General features: G+C 42.0%; 1 pseudogene; it reads right to left on the bottom strand.

Moving 5' to 3' along the window:
* Nucleotides 1–13,339: 13,339 nt before the first annotated feature.
* LOC119048678 (olfactory receptor 139-like) lies at nt 13,340–14,289 on the bottom strand (annotated as a pseudogene).
* Between the last annotated feature and the right edge of the window lie 6,401 nt (nt 14,290–20,690).

The following is a 20,690-nucleotide window of genomic DNA, read 5'->3' on the forward strand; positions in this document are numbered from 1 at the left end:
TTTTTGTGTTTGCTTTTGTTTATGTGATGTATTACATTTATTGATTTGTGACTATTGTACCATCCTTGCATCCCTGGGATGAATCCCACTTGGTCATGGTGTATGATCTTTTTAACATGTTGTTGTATGTGGTTTGCCAAAATTTTGTCAAGGATTTTAGCATTTGTGTTTATGAGCGATATTGGCATGAAGGTTTTTTTTTTCCTGTGTCTTTACCTGGTTTTGGGATTAGGATGATGCAGGATTCATAAAAAGAGTTTGGGAGTCTTCCACCTTCTTGAATTTTGTTGAATATTCTGTGAAGGATAGGGTTTAGCTCTTCCTTAAATGCTTTGTAGAGTTCTCCTGTGAAACCATTGGGTCCAGGGCTTTTGTGTGTCAGAAATTTTTCTATTACTGCTTCAATTTTGTCAGGTGTTATTGGTCTGTTCAGGCTTTCTGCTTCTTCAGCCAGCTTTGGAAGATTATATATTTCTAGAAATGTGTCCATTGCACCTAGGTTTTCAAGTTTCTCGGCATATAATTCTTCATAGTAGTTTCTTACAATCATCTGTATTTCTTTTTTGAAAAGATTTTATTTATTTATTTATTTATTTATTTATTTATTTTTAGAGAGAGGGAAAGGGAAGAAGAAAAAGAGTTAGAAAACATCAGTGTGTGGTTGCCTCTCACGTGGCTCCCACTGGGGACCTGGCCTGCAATCCAGGCATGTGCCCCGATTGGGAATTGAACTGGCAACCCTTTGGTTCACAGCCCGCACTCAATTCACTGAGCTACATCAGCCAGGGCTGTATTTTTATAGTATCAATTGTAATCTCTCCTCTTTTGTTTCCGATTGTATTTATTTGGGTTCTCTCTCAGTATGGCCTTTGCTGTGTCCTGTAAGTTTTGGATTGTTGTGAGTTCATTTTTAGTTGTTTCCAGAAACTTTTTGATTTCTTCCTTCATTTAAAGTTTTTTGAAGTACCTCCATACTGCTTTCTTCAGTGCCTGCACCAGTCTGCTTTCCTACCAATAGTGCATTAAGGTTTCCCCCCTTCCACATCCCTGCCAGCACTTGTTTATTGATGAATTGATGACAGCCATTCTGAAAGTTGTGAGGTGACATGTCAGTATGGTTTTAATTTCCATTTCTCTGATGATTAGTGATGCTGAGCATCTTGATATGTCTATCAGTCATCTGTATGTCCTATTTGGGGAAGTGTCTATTGAGGGTCTTTGCCCATTTTTAAAATTGGATTGTTTGGTGTTTTTGGTGTTGAGTTTTAAAGATTTTATTTCTTTCTTTGCTTTTAAAGAAAGAGGAAGGGAGGGAGAGAGAGAGGGAGAGAAACATCGATGCGAGAGAGAAAGACTAATCAGTTGCTTTTGTACATCCTGAGTCAGGACTTAATCTGGACCCAGGCATGTGATCAGAAATTAAACTAGTGTCCTCTTGCTTTGTGAGATGATGGCCAGCCATTTGAGCCACACTGGTCAGGGGTAGCAATACATTTTATAAGTTCTTTGTAAATTTCGGAAGTTATACTCTTATTAGATGTATCGGTGGGTTGTCTTTTCATTTTGTTGATCATTTCTTTTGCTGTGCAAAAACTTTTTAGATTGATGTATTCCTATTTATTTATTTTTTCTTTTGTTTTTCTTGCCAAAGGAGATACATCAGAAAAAATATTGCTACAAGAAATTTTTGAGGGGACTTCTGGCCAAGATGGAGGCGTAGGTAGACATACTGTGCCTCCTCATACAACCAAAAGGAGGAAAAAAAACAATTTAAAAACAAAAAATAACCAGCAATGACAAAAAAATCAAACTGTATGGAAGTCCAACAACCAAGGACTTAAGGAAGTCACATTCATTCAGACCAGTAGGACGGGAGGGGTTGGGCAGCCCTGGTGGAGAGTACTTGCAGCAAGGTGGTGGCTGGCACACTCAGCTAGGCAGCTGATTGTGGAACAGGGAACAGCGTCCAAGGCTTCAGCTGGCCAGTAAGGCAGCAGCTGGCAGACCGGGTGGTCCCACATTCTCATGCAGATAAATCAGGCAACCAGAAAAGAATGAAGAAACAAGAACTCCAACAAATAAGGGAGGCTTAGGAACCTCCAGAACATCTTTAAACGTTCCAACATCCGAATTATAGGGGTACCAGAAGGAGAAGAGGAAGAGCAACAAGTGGAAAAGTTATTTGAACAAGTAATAAAGGGGAACTCCCCCAACCTGGCAAAGGAAATAGACTTCTAGGAAGTCCAAGAGGCTCAGAGAGTCCCAAAGAAGTTGGACCCAAGGAGGAACACACCAAGGCACATCATAATTACATTACCCAAGATTAAAACTAAGGAGAGACTCCTAGAAGCAGCAAGAGATAAGGAGGCAGTTACTTACAAAGGAGTTCCCATCACACTGTCAGGTGATTTCTCAAAAGACACCTTACAGGCAAGAAGGGGCTGGAAAGAAGTATTCCAAGTCATGAAGTGCAAGGACCTATATCCAAGATTGCTCTATCCAACAAGGCTTTTATTTAGAATGGAAGGGCAGATAAAGTGCTTCTCAGATAACATCAAGTTAAAGGATTTCATCACCACCAAGCCCTTATTATATGAAACTTATCTAAGAAAAAGAAGATAAAAACATGTACAGTAAAATGACAGCAAAGACACAATTATTAACAGCCACACCTAAAACAAAAACAAAAGCAAACTAAGCAAACAAGTAGAACAGGAAACAGAAGCACAGAAATGGAGATCACAAGGAGGTTTAGCTACAGGGGAGTGAAAGGAGAGAGGGGGAAAAGGTACAGAGAATAAGTAGCATAGATGGTAGGTAGAAAAAGACAGGGGGAGGGTAAGAGTAGTGTGGGATATGTAGAAGCTAATAAACTTAAGACACATGGACATGAACTAAAGGAGGGGAATGTGGGTGGGAGGTGGGTGCAGGACAGAGGGGAGTAAAGGGGGGGAAATGGGGCAACCATTACAGCATAATCAATAAAATATATATTTAAAAAGAAATGTTTGAGGTTTTACTGCTTATGTTTTCATCTAGGACTTTTATGGTTTTGAGTCAAACATTTTAGTCTCTAATCCACTTTGAGTTTATTCTTGTGTGTGGCATAAAAAGGTGCTCTAATTTCATTTTTTGCACATATCTGTCCATTTTCCCCAACACCATTTATTGAATAAACTGTCTTTAACCCATTGTATGTTTTTGCCTTCTCTGTCAAATATTAATTTATTATGTAGGTGTGAGTTTATTTCTGGGCTCTCTATTCTGTTCCACTGATCTACACGTCTGTTTTTAACCTGGTACCAGGCTGTTTTGATTATTATGGCCATATAGTATAGTTTGTTATAAGGTAACATGATTCCTCCAACTTTGTCCTTCTTTCTCAGATTGTTGTTGCTATTTGGGGTTTTTGTGGTTCCATATACATTTTGGAATGTTTGTTCTAGTTCTGTGAAATACATCATTGGAATCTTGATAAGAATTGCATTGAATCTGTCCATTGCTTTGGGTAGTATGGACATTTTAATGATGTTAATCTCTCCTATCCATGGACATAGTATATGCTTCAATTTATTTGTATCTTCTTCAATTTCTTTCTTCAGTGTCTTATAATTTTCCAAGTATGGGTCTTTTACATTCTTGGTTAAATTTATTCCCAGGGAGACTTCCACCAAGATGGAGGTGTAGGTGGAAGCACTGTGCCTTCTCCCACAACCAAATTGAAAAACAATAAAGTTTTAGCAACAAAAACGCAGCCAAAACCACAGAAAATTGAACTTCACAGAAGTCTGACAACAATGAACCCTTCAGCCCAACCAGTAAGAGGGGCAGAGCCAGCAGCAGAGCGGGGTTGGGCAGGAAAGATCCACCAGACCTACACAGGCGCACAACCCAGGTGCGCCGGCAGCCGTGGGCAGATGCCAGGTGTGGAGAAGCGGGCAGACCCACTGAGGGCGTGGGGTCACGGTCACACATTTGCGTGCAGATAAACTGGTGAAGGAGAGAGCGGTGAGACAGACCGTGCAGGCCCCAGTGGCAGGATGCGGCAGAGGGGACCGCCATTGTCCCTCTCTGACCCTGCCCCCACCTACAGCATTACAAACCAGCCACCTGGGTGTCCTCTCTCTGACCCACCCCCACATACAGCGTCACAAATCAGTGACCTGGGTGGCTCTGCCCTGATAAACAATTAAGGATCTGCTCCTCATACCTAACAGGCACAAACAAATCAAAACACGGCTCAAGAGAAACTTAGAGCCCCAGAGCCAATAAATCTAAGCGATGAAGAAATAGCAAAACTTTCAGATGCACAGTTCAAAACACTGGTGATCAGGATGCTCACAGAACTGGTTGATTTTAGTCACAAATTATAGCAACATATGAAGGCTAAACTAGTTGAAGTGAATGGCAATACACAGGAAACCAATAGTAATGGAAAAGAAACTGGGACTCAAATCAAAGGAGTGGACCAGAAAGAGGAAAAAAAATGACCAAACAGAAAAGAATGAAGAAACAAGAATTCAAAATAATGAGGAGAGACTTAGGAACCTTCAGGATATCTTTAAATGTTCCAACATCCAAATTATAGGAGTACCAGAAGGGGAAGAGGAACAGCCACCAGTGGAAAACTTATTTGAACAAATAATAAAGGAGAATTTCCCCAATTGGCAAAGGTAATAGACTTCCAGGAAATCCAGGAAGCTCAGAGAGTCCCAAAGAAGTTGGACCCAAGAAGAAACACACCAAGGCACATCATCATTACATTAGCCAAGATTAAAATGAAGAAGAGAATTCTAGAAGCATCAATAGATAAGGGGACAGTCGCCTACAAAGGAGTTCCCATCAGACTGTCAGCTGATTTCTCAAAAGAGACCTTACAGGCAAGAAGGGGCTGGAAAGAGGTATTCCAAGTCATGAAATTCAAAGACCTACATCCAAGATTGCTCTATCCAGCAAAACTTTCATTTAGAATGGAAGGGCAGATAAAGTGCTTCTCAAATAAGATCAAATTCAAGGAGTTCATCATCATCACCAAGCCCTTATTACATGAAATGTTAAAGGGACTTATGTAAGAAAAAGAAGATAAAAAAGATGAACAGTGAAAGGACAGCAAGCTCACAGTTATTAACAACCACACCTAAAACAAAAGCAAACTAAGGATAGCTAGATCAGGAGCAGAACCATAGAAATGAAGGTCACATGGAGGGTTAGCAACAGGGGAGTGGGAGAAGGAGAAGGGGGGAGAAGGTACAGAAAATAAGTAGCATAGATGGTAGGTAGAAAATAGATAGGGGGAAGGGCAAGAATAGTAGGGGAGACAGAATCTAAAGAACTTGAGACACATGGTCATAAACTAAAGGGGGGGAATGGTGGTGTAGGGGGTGTGCAGGGTGGAGGGGAATGAAGGGGGAATAGAACAACTGTAATGGCATAATCAATAAAATAAAAATTAAAAAAAATTTCTACTATGACTGTATTTCTGTCAATCTCTTTCTTTATGTCTATCAAGATTTGCTTTACATATTTAGGTGCTCCTGCTTGGTTGCATAAATGTTTACTAGGGTTATACTTTTTTGTTGGATTATTGCATTTATCATTATGCAGTGTCTTTGTCTCTTACTATAGTGTATAACTGTGTGATAAAAAAATCCTTTTTGTTCTACAGGCCTGGACTAAAACTAGGATGTTAATAAATGCTTAATCATATGTGTATTACCCATTGTTCTCATCTCACAACCTCACTTGCTTGACCAATGAGTCAGCCGATTGTTGAAAGTCCAGTTGCCCCCCACCTTTTCAAAGTCTGAAAATGAATGATGTGTGTTTGTGGTGTTGTTCTCCTTAGAAAATAATCTCTTTAGTCATCAGCTCCTTGCAACTTTTGCCTTTAAAAACCTTGCCCTATGCCCCCCACTTCAGAACATGTCTTCAGTTCATTCCAAGGGCTATGTTCTTGATTTGCAGATCATATATGAATAAAATTCTCTTTTAATTTCTTCTGTAATTTTGTTAATAGTAGATAGCTTAGCAATATGTACAGTTGGTGGATAAAGATTCAACCCGGTAAATTTAAAGATCTAATTGACTTTATTGAACAAACCTGGCAAGCAACCCACATAGTAAGTAGAGAGGTGATTTTGAGAATTTGTACAAAAGGGAAGGTTTTTATGGGCAGAACTGGACAGGACAAGAAAATTGTTTGCAAAAAAGAGAGAATTATTTCAGGCAAAGTCACTTTCCTTTTGGGGAATGGTGGTGGAGGTCTTATTATGCAGATTACCACAACAGTGTTAGTTAGAAAGTTCTAGACTGATTGCTTTAAAGTCACATTCCTGGGAGGGGCTGAAACTGCAATTAGTCTTACTTTGCTGTCTGGCACAATGACTTTTCCATGGGCTGTTGTTTCTTTTTTTAAACAGTATTAAGAATCCTAAAATATTCACATCTCTCATTAAAATATCTACATAATAGTAAAAATCTATTATATATTTAGAAATAATCAATAAAAAGGTGGAGATGCTTATTTTTAAAAACTTACAAATCTTTTCTCTAGAAGTAATACTTGAATAGATGGACAGACCATACCATGTCCTTATTTGGAAGGATCCAATATTGCAAAGCTCTCGATGGCCTCTAAATTAACTATAAATTTAACACATTCTCATTAAAATCCCATTGGCAGAAAATTTCAATGAGAAAAAAGGATTCCATAGTTAAAATGGAAGAGAAAACATGTGAGTCAAGTACATTTGGGAGGAAAGAGAGTGGTAATGAGAATGTGAGAATGTGGTGTGAATAGAATAGTTCCCGAGTGAAATGTGAGTAGCTATTCTACAGCTACAGTGGTTGGAGCACTGGGTACTATAGGCTAACACAGAATAGCATAAGAGATTGTAAAGTTCAGAAACAGATGAGAGTATATAAAAACATTTCATATGTGACAAAACGAGGTACTTCAGATTACTGAGAATGGTCTTGGGACACAAGCCCCAGAGTTGTGCAAATAACATTGTATCCCTATGTCACACCATGCACTACTGTGAATTCTGGATGTCAAGAATGTGAAACCTAAAATGTAAAAGATGAAAGCATAAAGTAAGTAGTAGAAAATATAAATGAGTATTTATACACTTGAGATGGGGGTAATAATTTCAAGTGTTACAGCAAAGACACAAGTCATAAAGCCATAAGTACATTAAGATTCATGTACTTGATTACATAAAATAAAAAGTGAGCATATCAAAATAGCATTAGTATCGATGAGACACAAATATAAATAAGGAAAATATTTGCAGTGTACATGAAAAAGAGTTAATACTTGCATTAATATAAGAAGAAAAACTCAGTCTCCCTCACAATCCAAGAAATGCAAACTAAATCAGTAATAGAAAGCAACTCACTTATAACATTGTAAAGATTTTTTAAATGGTAATAATTAGGGTCAGTTAGAATGACAACCCCGGCTGGTGTAGCTCAGTGGATTGAGTGTGGGCCTGTGAAGCAAAGGGTCCCAATTCCCTCAGGGCACATTCCCGGGGCCACGATCCAACATCTCTCCCAGTCTTTCTTCTTCCCTTCCCCTCTCTCTAAAAATAAATAAATAAATAAAATATTAAAAAAAAAGAATGACAAAAGTGGCACTCCCAGATTGAATTGGTAGAAAAGTCAAATGATTCAATCTATTAGTTTGTCAATATTTATGAAAGTGTTGAAAATATATACATGCATATAGTCCATTCAGGGAAATAGCCATGCAAAGACATATCAAAGCTTTGCCTTTAGTAGTGAAAAACTGGGAACAACCTGAAGGGTCAAGATGGAAGGGTTGGTTAAGGAAATCCTGATGCAATTATAAAATGATACAGCCACTACAGACAATGAAGCAGGTGCATTTATTTAATGTGGAATTGAAAGAAAACTAGGCTGGAATTGGGTGGAGAAGTGGGGGGAACAGGAGGGTTCTAGGGTGTGAAGAAGGGTAGAAGAACACAATGCCAAAAATCAGATAAAACGTGAAGAAATGGGAGGCCAGTGTTTGCAGGGAGGTTGAGACATGCACCCATCTTGCCTTACTTCACAAGTTTGCTAATGAGTCTTGCTAAGAATGCTATTAAAGCCATCCATCATTAATTGGCCTCCTTCACTCTTCTCTCTGAGGCCTAGTTACTTTCCGACTAAGGAACCAAAAAGAAAGCAATGTTTTCCTGGAAGTCCCTTCCCTCTGGCCTTATTAGCAGAGATGGAGAAGACAATCAGCAATTCCCAGTGTCCCCCAGCCTTTGGACCAATTATCCTGAACTCACATTTGGGAGCTAATTAGATGATTCTGTCTGCGGAACTTGCAAGGATATCATTGCCCAATCCTGGCCCAGGCTGTTTCTGTGGGAAAGTTTGTTAGAACAGTTGCTGGATGGGTATGCCTCCTGAGGCCTTTTAGAGCTGGGGAAGTCTGCAAAGTTTATCACTTAGCCTCATATCTAATCCACCAAAAGGTACTGAGGTGTTTGGGAGCTCAAGAGATTAATTATGGGGGTAGGGCGAGACAACAACTTCTATAGGTCTGAGTCCTTCGACAGCTTATTTAAGGGAAGTGAGGGCCCATGTTGGTTCAAGGAGCAGAACACTGGCTGGCAAGGCTGGAGTTTTGGAGGTTGGCCAGTAAATTCATGTTCTGGTCCTTATTAGGGAGTGGGCACAAAGTCCAGAAGAGGGCAACTCCAACTTGAAACCTAATGGACTACTAGCATCTTCTACATGATACTTGTCAAATTATTGTCAATAATTCTGTATTTCAATTCATTTAATCATCCTTAGAATAATCACTTGAAGTGCATATTATGATTCCCATTTCTTAGATGAGAAAACTAGGGTCAGCACAGAGAAAATGACCTGCCCGATGTCACACAGCTAGCTAGTAGCAGTGTTAGCCCACAAGTCAGGTCTACCAGATCCTCAGTCCAGTGCTGTCCTCACTTGTCCACAGTTGAGTTAATTCATGGGCTTCTGAGCTTGCTGCCTGGTACACAGAGGACACTTGATTCATATTTGCTTTTCCTTATTCCCTGACCAAGAAAACTACCTGTAAATACCAAAATAAAGGTTTAATCTTTTAGGGCCCTGATATTATCTTGTCAGATACTACAAACATAAACTCTGACAACAAGCGTTAATGTTTTCTGGGTGAGGTTCCAAGCTCATTTTTTTCCATTTCAATTATTGCTACTTCCCAGGCCCTCATATCTCTGCCTGCTTACTGCTACCACATCCAATCTGAGCATTTCTCCAGTTGCTGAAGCCCAAGAACCCAATTTTACTCATTGTGCATGAATTGTTCCTGGGTTTATAACCTGTTCCTAACCTTATTGCCTGTCCATTTCATTGCCCATGGTCCATTATTTTACTTCAGGCTTCAGTGCCCTGTGGGACTCTGAGTATTAACCATGTATTTGGTGAATGAAAAAAGCCCAAGATACATGAAAGGGGCTAAATTTACAGGTAAAGGAATTAACACTTAGAAAGTTCATGCAGACTGAAGTAGAAGAGACTGAATTAGAACCCAGGGCTCCAGATACTCTAAGGCTTTCTACACTCAACTGTACTGAATTTCTACTTTCAGAGTTTCATTTCTGAGACTTTTGTGCCTAGAGTCAGTATTGCACTGTTAGTTTAGAATTCTTTGGTGAGTTACTAGAGGTAGGCAGGCAGGGAGTCAAAAATACTGGGTTAGGAGCCAGCCCTTGGAGGCTGCCCTATCTACTAACTGTACAGACTTGAAAAAATCACTTAGCCTGTCTGTAACTCTATTGTTTTTTAACTGGAAAGTAAGCATAATAAAAGTTGGCCTTCCTACTGTCTAATCCTGGCCCTGGCTGTGGGTGACATTCAACTGTCTAGATGCAATATCCAAATAAGAAAATAGATCTCAAAGATCTTTGTAAATACTGTGCTGTTATGTGCTAATAGAATAATAAGAGGAAAAGTACTTCTGTTTCAATTCTTTTGAGTCCTAAGAGTGCCTTTATCTGTGCTGAACCCACGGTAAGCCTCTCACTGGTAGAATGGATGTGGTGAAGGAGACATAGTTGAGATGTGTATGAGAGCATTGCCAAGTAGACATGTAGAAGGTCATGGACTATAGAGTGACATGTGCTGAGGCTGACAGATGGGGCCTGGATGTCCTCAAAGGTTCACAGCTGTGTTGGGAGAGGGGTGTCACATTATAAGTTAAATAATTTTCTAACCACTATACTGTATACCTGAAACTAGTATAATATTAAATGTCAACTGTAATTTAAAAACTAAAAAAAATTAGAAACAATGTTCACAGGTATGTTGAGGACTGATAACATAGGGAACACTTTCTTTAGATATGAGCTATCTGAAGTCTGGGTGGCTGGACTAGTGCAAAGAGGCCACAAATTTATGTTTGTGGCACAGGGAATTGGGAAAAGTCTACATCAGTCCCCATTAAGATTAGTCACTGCCTTTAACTGGAATATCAGAAAAGATTCAAAATTAAGCAGCAGTGCAAAGGTGTGAGGGAGGAGGTGTTGCAGGGAGAGGGTGGTGTGGAAAGGAGGGTAAAATTTGAATTCCCAGGGCCAGGAGAAGGGGGAGGGGGAATGGGTCCACTGGGAGAGTTTTCTTAGATGGTTCAGTGTGGGTCTTAACTCTGAAAAGAAGGGATGGACATGAAGACCAATGACAGTTTCTTATTTCTTCTAAGAGTGAACCCAGTGGCCTTATGTCAGATGGACAGAACAACTTACTATTTTTCTCAAAGATGAAGATGACAGAGGACACTTTGGAGGGTGGAGAAAAAGCACTGCAGTCAAGTCACCTTACCCCCAAACTCCACATTTTCACCATTAACATTTAATTTTTTTCTCCCAAATTACAGAATTCAGTGAAAAATTTCAAAAGAGAGCAAATGGAATAGAGCCCAAAATTCCTTGGTCATTTCCCACCACTCTTCTTCATCCTGTTCCCCTCTAGAGTGGAATCACCACCCACAGTTGGGGGCTGTTCCCTGGGACATTTTGACCCCGTACATATATACATCTCACATCATCATCACTTTCTAAATGGACCAATATGTGCTATACACCTTTTCATGTCAATACTTTATAACTTTTCTGTTTAAACAAGACAGCCTTTTAATAAAATTATTTGCATGAAACACGATTTACTCGATTTGCAAAGCAGAATTAAAAACTATTCATTTAAGAATATGAACTAAGGAAATACAAATACTCTGGTGATTTATGAACACTCATTTATTATTATCATCCCACTTCTGTAATATGCCCCATGCTGAGTGGGTCTCAGTTTTGGGCGGTTACAGGATTTTGAACCCTGGTGCTCTAGGCTCAGCCTCTGCTAGCTAAATGCTCTCCAATTCTTTGCAAGAAGAAGACATTTCTTCCACTTCAGCTTCAGGCAATTGTTCTTATTTTTGAGGAGAAAATATATCACAGTTCAATTGCAAAGTTGGGAAAACATCTCCCTCTTATGTCAAATTCAAGATTGTCTCTATTTCATCAGAAGAAAGTTTCTTCTATTCATAGAAGTTTCCCCCTATTTATATCTTTACCCTTTACTAATATTGAGCCCCTTAGAGTATTTCGAAATGTCTAGTAGTTTCACTGACCTCCCATGTAGAAAACAAATTTCTTTCTGTGGGTCAAGCTTTCTATTATCAATCAATCCCTTGCAAGATTGCTTTATGCACTCAGCACATGGAGGACACAGTATAACATAAAACATGATTCTTCTCTTTTAGGAGCTTATAAACTAGTTGGGGAGAGCAAAAGAAACTTCAAGGAATACAGAAAAGATTATGCTATTGTCTTGCTGTGTGGGCCACACTCTTTTAGGAGAGATTAAGAACAATGAATAAAAATGAAGGGATTATGAGTCACCTAGAAGGAAAAGCCCTCCTTGAGTGTGAGGCTTTGTTTGAGAGAGGCAGAGTGAGTGGAGAGGCCTGGAAGAAATGAGGAGGGGTGGCACACCCAGTGGTCTAGATGCGATATGGTGGTGATCAGAAAGAAATCAGTAGCCCTTGGAGGATGAAATGACATGAGACATTGATCCAAGAGGTTAAAGGGGCAGCATGGGCAGCACTGAGTGGAGAAGGGGCACAAGACTCAGAGCTGTTGCAGGTGCCCCATGGGCCTGAAGGGAAAGGCAGCTATCTGCAAGAAGGCAAGAGTGTGGGTGTGAGAGCCTTAGAGAATTTTCTGCAGACCTGGTGGGTGGCCAGATTTGGAGAATGACTGTGGGCACCTCCATTTGACTGGGAAATATTCTCAGACACATTAAGGGGCCCATGCTTCCCTCCTCAAAAAATCCATAAGCCTGTTGGGGAAGGTCACTCTTCTCAAACTTCCAACTTCTTGGCCAAGAAGTACCTGCAGTGATTCACAGAAGATATTTTAGAAATGGCCACACTAGCACATGAAATCTCTGGATTGCCTTAGTTTCACCCTTCAGGTAAATTCTTAATTTCCAGTAGCCATTCATTGGTAATTGCAAGCATTATCTCCTTCTGGTTTTCCTTTCTTAACAGTTTTTCCACCTTTACTAATTATCCGTATATACATATTAAACAGAATGCCCAATATGAACCAGTGTATTTTGCACTAAAAATAAAAACAAAACTTACTATTCTGAGTGCTTCTTCTCATGGCACATAGGATAATACATTCTCCTATTTTTGGTTCAGTGGGGGGGGGTGTGAGAGTCAGCACATGCAGTGCAATGAAAATGTGTTGTTCCCACAGGTGATCAGTCAGGATCGGGACACGGGTTTCTGCAACAGGTGTTTGATAACATTGCTCTGAAGAAGGTGCTGACAGGTCCCAACACCCTGCTCCTCGAGTGTGTCAAGCCCCAACTTAATTTCACAACTCTAGGTTTATTTTCTGAAGAAGAGTCTTTAAAAACCAGACCCTACACTCTGGTACAAATATATTTTATCTTGAAGAAGAGGGCAAACTTTTTGTTTTTATTAAAGTCTCAAACATAATTTAATTGAACTGTCATTAAACTTACAATATACAAAATAGTTGACCGTGTCCCATTTCCCAACCCACATTATAATTTTCTCCCATCTGTCTTTAATCCATCTTCCATGAGAAACTTAGATATGGTTACCTAAACTTTAGCCTTTCTCCTCAGTCCAAGACAAACCATCTTCTACCTTGGCCCAGATCATCTGCTTTTCTCCTATCCCTCAATCCACCCCTGAAGCTCCCCCTCCCCAAATTCAGGCCATCGGTATAAGAAAGCGTGTTTGGGGGGGAGTGCTCAAAAAACGAGAGTGTATGGGTGCCTCTCATTCAGGGGACCTCTTTCCCACCAACACCCTCTTCACGGTGCCGTGCACACCAGGGTTTTGGAGGCTATAGATGGGTGGGTTCAGCATGGGGCCGAGGATAGTGCTTAGGATTCCAATTCCTTTGTCCTTGTCTGAGGCTGAGGCTGAGCCTAGACACATGTAGCTGAAGAAGCTGGTTCCATAAAAGATACAGACCACAGTGAGGTGGGAGCCACATATGGAGAAGGCCTTCTTCCTCCCCTCAGTGGAGTGGGTTCATAGCACCGCAGCTGTGACATGGGCATAGGACACTGAGATGAGGATCATGGGGATCACTCCCATGAAGGTGGTCCCTAGAAAAAGCAGTTGCCCATGGAGGCGGGTGGTGGAGCAAGAGAGCTGGAAAAGAGATGGGAGGTCACAGTAGAAGTGGTTGACTGTGTTAGGGCCACAGAAATTCAGTGTGGATACAGCCACAGTGTGAGCCAGAGCATTGGTGAAGGAGATGGTGCAGCAGAAGCCCACCAGGACACCCTGGACGTCACGCCTCATATGAGTGCTATAGGTGAGGGGCCGACAAATGGCCAGGTAATGGTTATAGGCCATGGCTGTCAAGAGGTGACAGTCCACATTGGCCAGGAGGTAGAAAAAGAAGAGCTGTGAAATGCAGGATGCAAAGGGAACCCTGCACTGGCAGGCCAGGAGACAGGCCAGCATTGAAGGAACAGTGATGGTGTGCACCCAATGTCCAGCAGAAACAGGTTCCTCAGGAAGAAGTACATGGGGGTGTGGAGTTTGGGCTACACAAAGATGGCTGCCAGGATGCTGACATTTCCTCCGACCATGACCAGGTAGGCCAAGAGGAAGATGGCAAAAAGAACAGGTTACAGTCTTATGTTCTCTGTCAGGCCAAGCAGGATGAACTTAGTGACAATTGTCCTATTCCCCAAGGCACCTGGCTCCATAGGCTTCTGCTGATTGCTGTGGAGGGAAGAAAAGACTTGAACTTGCCCTTCACTGATAGAGGCACACAGTGAAACTTACTTTGTGTCTATTGGTTGCTAAAGTTATGTGCCAAGGGCACCAACCCATCAGAATGGCTGCCAGCCCAGACCTTAGCAGGCTTCTGGAGGCCCCCAGCATGCCAGACACACACCTGTTAACTGCTGGCCCAGGCTGAGACCCAGGGGATCCCAGAGAAGGCACTTGAGGAGAGGAAGCTACTCTGGGATTCCAGGACTGTGGGTGGCTATTTGCCAGTATGACATGGAAGTATTTTAGTATTTTAACAACTATTAATGTCAGATCAGTGTATAGTGATTGAATTGCAGCTCAGACAAGCTCAACGAGCAAATGATGTATGAGGCCCTATAGTGCACAATATAGGAAAACAGAATCTCATGAAATAAAAAAGAGATATGAAAAAGAGCAATAGCTGATTTTTTTTAAAGTGGTAAAAGAAAAAGGAAAAAAAAGAAAAAGTGATACAAAAGAGAGTGAGCCAAGAGAAGGCCAAGGAGCAGACCACAGTTGAGAAACATACTGAGGCTAACAACAGAGGACGTGAATGACATCTGACAAAGGACTAATGACATTTTGAGTATTACTCAAAGTATACTAGTATACTAAGAGTATTGTGCCAAGCACACCGTGCTGATGTCCTCATTTAATTCTCACAGAACTCCATAGGGTAACCACTATTATGGCTTTGTAATCAGGACACTGGGTTTGGAAGGGGTAACAAGTAGCCCAAGGTTGTAAAGCTCCTGACAGGGCTCAAACTCAGGGCTGTTGACCCCCCAAGCCTACACCTTAACACAATAACCCCTTCTTTGTGGATTGAAGCTTCCCATTCTATAGCTGGAAAAGATAAATTTCTCCTCTTATCAGCTTGTCCTATGAATACAATCTCTCCCTAAGTTCTGGGAGCATCCAGCAAAGTGTAGCATTTGAAGTTAATATAGATGTAACAGGGTGCAGCCAAGGGGGGCCCCCAAATAGGAATTTGTAATGGGATCCAGAATTCGGTGTGTTCAGGAAATAGTCGAAAAAAATATATATGATGTTCTCAACCCCAGCAGTCTGAGCTGGAGGATGGGACACATGGAGCAGGGCCATTAAGCACTATTTTGCATAGCAACAGCTTTGCAGCTAACCTCTGGCATGGCCATTTAACATATCTATAACATTTAACTGGTTTCATAGATATGTTAAATAGCTGTGGCCATACTTTGAACCAGGGGGATGGGAGTGACTTCAAGTCAGAAGTAACTAGGAAGCAACTCCCCCTGGTTACAGCACCTTAGACAACTTGGAGATGATTGATTCCACCCCAAGGGGACATGCCTGCCTGGACTTCCTGTGGCAGCCCAGTAAAGCTGGAAGAATACAGGAATGCTGACAGGTGTAACTGATTGTGGGAGGAGTTGGAAATAGGGCAGCAGAGGAAGATTGGCACTGGGATTCAAACCTAGGAGTGGCAGCCATTTGGTGTCTTTTTGAGACCACTCAGCTTGGGCATCTTGCTGGGACTCCACATGGCTTTGGAGGAGTTGGGATCACTATGCGGTTTTGGCAGAGGCAGGACCATGAGTCTTTGGAGGAGTAGGAACCATGAGGCTTTGGGGTGCTCCCTTTTGCCACATGGCTTAGGAAGCAGTGATACAGGGTGCAGCCAGGGGGGCCCCCAAAAAAAAGATTTAGAAAGGTGTCCAGAATTCAAAGTGTATAGAAATATTGGAGAGACATATAAGATGTCCTCACCCCCCCCAGGGGGAGGGGATGAATGGAGCCAGGCCATTGAGAGCTGTTTTGCATAGCAACAGTTTTGCAGCTAACCTCTGGAATGATTATTTAACATGTCTATAACCTTTAACTGGTTTCATAGATATGTTAAATAGCTGTGGCCAAGTTTGGAGCCAGGGGACTGAGAATGGAACTTTGTGGACTCAGGATGGGAACTAAGGTCTGTACTCCTGAGTGAGAAGGGCTTGGACTCAGGATGTAACTAAGGAGCTGCACACCTGAGTGAGAAGGGAGTAGCAGGGGACTCAGGATGGAAACTAGGAGCTGCTCTCCTGAGTGAGAAGGGCTTGGACTCAGAATGTAACTAAGGGGCTGCACTCCTGAGTGAAAAGGGCTTGGACTCGGAATGAAACTAGGGTCTGGGCTCCGGAGTGAGAAGGCCTGTGTGAGAGCTTGGGAAAGACTGGCTCCAGGACATGAAGGGTCCCAGCTTGGCCAGATGGGGGAGAGCCACGCGGTTTCAGCAGAGTGAGGACCCCCTCTTGGTGAGGTGAAAGAGGGAGCCACGTGGTTTTGGCAGGGTGCGGACCCCCTCTTTCCCAGGTGAAAGGGAAGAACCACGCAGCTTTGCCAGAATGGAGATCCCTGCAGCCAGGTGAAGAAGAAAGCCACATGCTTTTGGTGGAGTGCGGACTCCTGCAGCTTTGGTAGAAGAGGCCCACGCGGCTTTGGGGTGCCCCCTTTGGCCGCGGGGCCTGAAAAGCAACAGAGACTTTGACTGGAACTGGGTACAAAGGACTCTTGCCAGTGGACCATGAGAGGGTACCACAGTACTTTGGATTAACTCGAGATCCTGCACAGTGACACAGCTGACGGTGCCAGCAGCCTGCAATACAGACGTGTGCTCTTTTCCTGATTTACGGTACCCGGAGTTGGGGCAGTGGGAGAAGGGAGCGCTGTGTGGGTGTAGGTGTATACATAAAGGACTTTGATATTTTAGTGGTGGCATTAGGCCTGAATAGCATTAAATAAACATTTTGTTTCCTTTTCACAAATCTCTGGCAATAAGAGATGTCTTTCCAATTGGCGGCGAACAGAAGGGCCCAGTAGATTTTAGTATTTTGTTTTTGGGAGGGGCCCCTGTTGTATAGCAGTTTTGGGCATCCCTAGGTGGGCCAAATATTGTATTGCCCCTCCCTCAGACCTCCACCTCTTATTCTGTAACAGCAGGAGAGACTTTGCCTGGAAGAAAAGGGGTGAAAGGACTCTTGCTGGTGGGCCATGAGAAGATGCCGCATGGCTTCGGATTAACTGGAGATTGTGGAGGCAACACAGCTGATGGTGCCAGGAGCCTGAATCACAGACTTCTACTTCTTTTACTGAGATACGGTAAAGAGCTAGATACGGTACCCCAGACTGGACAAAGGGGAGAAGGAAGGACTGTGTGCATTTGTGGGTATTGTAAAGAACTTTAGTATTTTAACGAAGACATTAAATCATTGCTCTAAGTCTGTATAACTTTTAAATAAATAATTCCTTTCCTTTTTACCAATCTCTGACATTGAGAGATGTCTTTCTTCTGGTGGCGGGCAAAGCAAACTTAGTACAGGGGGGAACCCCTGGAGGAAAAGGGGGCTTTTCAGTAATAATATATGGTTTACCCCCCAACCCCAGGTCTGTTCTGTAACATACGGTAATAAGAGAGTGTTTCCTGGAGGTGGTGGAATCAGAGGGACAGTGAATGACAGGTAACATTTATCAAGCGCTTTCTAGCCCAGTTCCTCTTTCATTCTACAAGCATACAAAAATTGTATGCCAAGGTAGGTAATAACAGCTGAGACCTAATTAGATCTTACTATGTGTCAAGAACCAGTTTAAGTATTTTACATGTATTATCTCCTTTTAATTCTCAAACAATCCCATGACATAGATGCTGTTATAATACATATTATAATCCCCGTTTTACAAATAGGAAACTGAGGCACTAGGAGGTATTGTGGTAACTGGTCCCAGGTGATGCAGCTAATGAATGGCAGAGCTGTGATTCAACCAAGCAGTTTGGTGTTAGAGTCCATGCTCTTAAACCAATTACTCCTCTGAAAGAGAGTTAAGGCATGATTTGCACAGCTGTTAGGTGGTAAGCTGGAATTTGAGCCACAGAGTCTGCTCAATGGTGGCAGAGGGATTCAGTAGGAAAACCCAACATGTGCCCCCTCCAGGAGAGCCAATTTGTCAATCTGGGTTATTTGCTCTGGAGAGGGTATTTGTAGGAAGACCTGTCACCTTAGGAAATGTCCCTGAAGATGGATTTTTCTAGTTTAACATTAAGGCAAGCCCAATTTGGGTTTGACATTATAGCAATGCCACAGAACAGTGTCACATAACAGTGATACACCATACAGTGACAAGAATTCAGTTTTCTCTGAGTAGCAGCCGCACCTCTCCATCCTGGATGCATTTGTCCACATCGCACTTTTGCAAGCATCTCCTACCCTAACTGTCCATACAAAGTTCAGTTTACCTCCAGCCCTCGGGTCCAATGTGCCCTTTTCTCCACCAGCCAGATGTAGCCTCTCTTGTCTGCCCTATCTCATTTCCTATACAGGCAAGTCAGCACAGTGGAAACAGTTGTGACGGAGTCCAGATGTTTGTGTCTACTACTAACTAAAATTGGGACCTGAGAAAAAGAAAACGAGAATTTTAAGAAGACAAAGAAAGGGAGGGAATAAAAAGAAGAAAAAGGAAGGAAAGAAAAAGGACACAGAAAGCTAATATTTCACTGAATGTAAACTTTACAAAAAATAATTTTATTTAGTTATTTTTCAAGTACAGTTTTTTGTCTATTTCTCCCATCCCAGCCCCGCCCACCCCATGCTCCCCACCTCCCTCCCATTTCTAGCCCCCTTAGTTCTCGTCCCTGTGTCCTTCATATTTGTTCCTCCAAATCCCTCCCCTTTTTCCCCCTTAAATTCCCTTCCCTCTCCCCTCTGGTCACTGTCCCCTTGTTCTCTATTTCAGTGTCTTTGTTTTTTTAATGTAAACTTTTTATTAGGTATGTTATTGCATTTAACTCCACTATATGTTATTCCATTTAAAGTTTACAAAAATTCTTTATTTCTTTTAATATATTTCACTTATTATGCCATTACAGTTGTCCCATTTCCCCCTTCATTCCCCTTCACCCTTCACACCCCTCACCCACCATTCCCCCCTTCAGTTTATGTCCATGTGTCACAAGTTCTTTAGCTTCTATATTTCCCATACTATTCTTGCCCTCTCCCTGGTCTATTTTCTACCTACCATCTATGCTACTTATTCTGTGTACCTTTTTCCCCCAGTCTCTCCTCCTCAACTCCCCTGTTGCTAACCCTCCCTGTGATCTCCATTCTGTGGTTCTGTTCCTGTTCTAGCTGTTTGCTTAGTTTGCTTTTGTTTTTGTTTTAGGTGTGGCTGTTAATAATTGTGTCTTTGCTGTCATTTTACTGTACATGTTTTTATCTTTTTTTAGATAAGTCTCTTTAACATTTCATATCATAAGGGCTTGGTGGTGATGAAATTTTTTAACTTGATCTTATCTGAGAAGCACTTTATTTGCCCTTCCATTCTAAATGAAAGCTTTGCTGAATAGAGCAATCTTGGATGTAGGTCCTTGCATTTCATAACTTGGAATACCTCTTTCCAGCCCCTTCTTGCCTGTAAGGTGTCTTTTGAGAAATCAGCTTACAGTCCGATGGGAACTCCTTTGTAGTAACTGCCTCCTTATCTCTTGTTGCTTCTAGGATTCTCTCCTTAGTTTTAATCTTGGCTAATGTAATTATGATGTGCCTTGGTGTGTTCCTCCTTGTGTCCGACTTCTTTGGGTCTCTCTGAGCCTCTTGGACTTCCTAGAAGTCTATTTCCTTTGCCAGGTTGGGGGAGTTCCCCTTTATTACTTGTTCAAATAACTTTTCCACTTGTTGCTCTTCCTCTTCTCCTTCTGGTACCTCTATAATTCGGATGTTGGAACATTTAAAGATGTCCTGGAGGTTCCTAAGCCTCTCCTCATTTGTTGGAGTTCTTGTTTCTTCATTCTTTTCTGGTTGAATGTTTCTTTCTTCCCTGTGGTCCACGCCACTGATTTGAGTCCCAGTTTCCTTCCTACCACTATTGGTTCCCTGTGCATTTTGCTTCATTTCACTTAGTATAGCCTTCATTTTTGTCATCTAATTTGTGACTATCATCAACCAGTTTTGTGAACATCCTGATCCACCAGTGTTTTGAACTGTGCATCTGATATGTTGGCTATCTCTTGATCGCTTAGAAGTATTGGCTGTGGGGTTTTGAGCTGTTCTTCTTCTTGAGCCATAGTGTTTTGGTCTGTTTGCACCTGTTATGCAGTAGGTACGGAGCCTTAGGTGTCCACCCAGGCAGGGCAACCCAGGTCGCTGTGTTGCGATGCTGTATGTGGGGGTGTGTCAGAGAAGGGCAATGGCATTTATTCTGCTTTCTCTTAGATTTTGGTTCCCTCTGCTGCTTCCCACAAGCAAATTGGGCCCTTCTGGTGATGGTTCCTGGGTGTCTGGGCTTGTGCACCCTCCAGGACCCTGTGGGTCTCTCCAGCAAATTCTCTGTGAGCCTGGGACTG

This window comes from Artibeus jamaicensis, unplaced genomic scaffold (genome assembly GCF_021234435.1).
Source record: "Artibeus jamaicensis isolate MK-2021 breed Jamaican fruit bat unplaced genomic scaffold, CSHL_Jam_final contig_2857, whole genome shotgun sequence".
Lineage (NCBI taxonomy): Eukaryota > Metazoa > Chordata > Mammalia > Chiroptera > Phyllostomidae > Artibeus > Artibeus jamaicensis.